General features: G+C 37.2%; 1 non-coding gene across 1 annotated transcript; it reads right to left on the bottom strand.

Moving 5' to 3' along the window:
• Positions 1-1274: 1274 nt before the first annotated feature.
• On the bottom strand, positions 1275-1346 carry TRNAD-GUC (transfer RNA aspartic acid (anticodon GUC)). The gene has a single exon. It is a non-coding gene; the product is annotated as a tRNA-Asp (tRNA).
• Between the last annotated feature and the right edge of the window lie 540 nt (positions 1347-1886).

Below are 1886 nucleotides of genomic sequence, written 5' to 3'. Positions count from 1 at the left end.
CCAAGTGGATCATTATGAAGACTTTCTTGACATCAACCTCCAGGATCACAATGACTATTATAGCTCAGATTAGTATTGCGTTTTATTCTAAAGTATGAGTATTGTATTTTGGAATTTTACTTAAAAAAAAAAAAAGGTCAACATCACTACAGTGATTATTGCATTTACATTTCATTTCAGTTTGGTTGTAATTTGAATTTAATTTTGCATTTGCGTTTCATTTCAGTTTGGTTATAATTTGAGCTTCATTTGAGTTTTCCTTTCTATATAAGGAGCTCTCTTCTCTGTATTCTAGGAATTGAGTTTGCAGGAACCCAAGTGTATAAGTTACCATCTTCCTTACATTTTTCCAAAAAAGTTAAAAGAAAAAAAAAAAAAAAAAAGAAAAAAAAAAAAAAGAAAGAAGTGAGAAACACATGTATGGTGTAACGAAGGAGAAACCAAATAATTAAGGACGGATCATCATTTTTCAATGGAGGAGAACCTTGTGGCACTGAGTTTTTCTATTCTTGACTAGGTTGTGGTGCAATCTCAAATCCCTTCTGCTGCTTCTGACAGGTTTCCTCGACAAACTCAGGAAAGAATTCAAGATAAGGGTAAGCAAAATTAAAACAGAAGGGGTTGACATGCGCCATTATGTCACAGCATTCCTTGCTGAAGCTGATTTGTTTTGGGGGATAATGAATTCCATTAAAATATCTTGCCACATGGTGATGCTCTCTTGTTAGGAGCTCTGTCATTATGTAGTCATTCACACAAGGTTTAACACCTTCCAGGTACAAACTACATGGCAGTCGTGGTGGATCATCTATGTGGATCCAATGTCTGGTTTTGCTCTCTGGAGCTATCGTTGCCGCCGCCATCGCCGCACACACCAGGAGGACAGATAACAGCACAGAAAAGGGTGTTCTTAGATTGATCACCATGATAAAAACTCTTCTATATATATCTTCTTCCTTCTTCTTCTTCTTGGGTTTGTTATGCTGCATGTGGGTTCTCTGCAACTCAGTTTTTATAGGGAAGAATGGCCCTGGCTTAAGTCGAGAGCTAGCTGTTTCTCTTATGTAATTAAGATACTTTATAATGCTTTCATTAAGATGATTTATTTGACTTCACCTGCTAAACCTGACTGTCATGACCGAGTAACATCCACTGATGTTTTAATGCTTTCATTAACAACATTCGTAACAATCTTTTCTTGGGGTTCTACTTCTACAAAATAAAGAAAAGAAGAAGGATTAAAAAATGTCTTCGGATGATTAAAAAACATAAATCGCCGTTGCCGGGGATCGAACCCGGGTCACCCGCGTGACAGGCGGGAATACTTACCACTATACTACAACGACTTGGTCATGTATGCAACTCAGTTTTATAAAACTAACGTTTCTTTCAAATATCACAAAATTGTCTCAAACTCAAATTTCAGCCTAGTTTTATGTTACAGAAAAATTATGATTTGGGTTGTAGTGTTTTACCTAGGCACCTTACATATAAAATGTAAAAGGGTTCTGAGATGGAGAAGCATCTCCACCACCAAATTCTTTGAGTTAATCTATAGTTGCTGAATTGCAGAGTGCTCAGATTTTGCTTGGTGAATATCAGCTACAATCCTTCCAGAATCGTTGCATCCTTTAAGTCAAAAGGCATGTATCCACCCTGCTATTTACAAGTTTATTGTCGCAGATCAAAAGGACAGTACCCCATCTCCAGCTTGTCAACCTAGGTCGAACCCCTGCAACCCATTAAGACTGTGTTAGGTTTAAAAGGAAAGTAGATGGGTAGGGGAAGAGTATATACCTGAATCATATGATCTTGTGTGTTGTGAATGGCAAATACTTAATTAACTCAAGCTATGATAGCAAACCAGGTGGTTCTAACTGCAATAG

Source organism: Hakea prostrata, chromosome 11 (assembly GCF_041222555.1).
Source record: "Hakea prostrata isolate BN-2017 chromosome 11, UWA_Hpros_2, whole genome shotgun sequence".
Taxonomy (NCBI): Eukaryota; Viridiplantae; Streptophyta; class Magnoliopsida; order Proteales; family Proteaceae; genus Hakea; species Hakea prostrata.
Note: the sequence above shows the minus strand (reverse complement) of the source record. Positions and strands in the feature narration are given on the sequence as shown.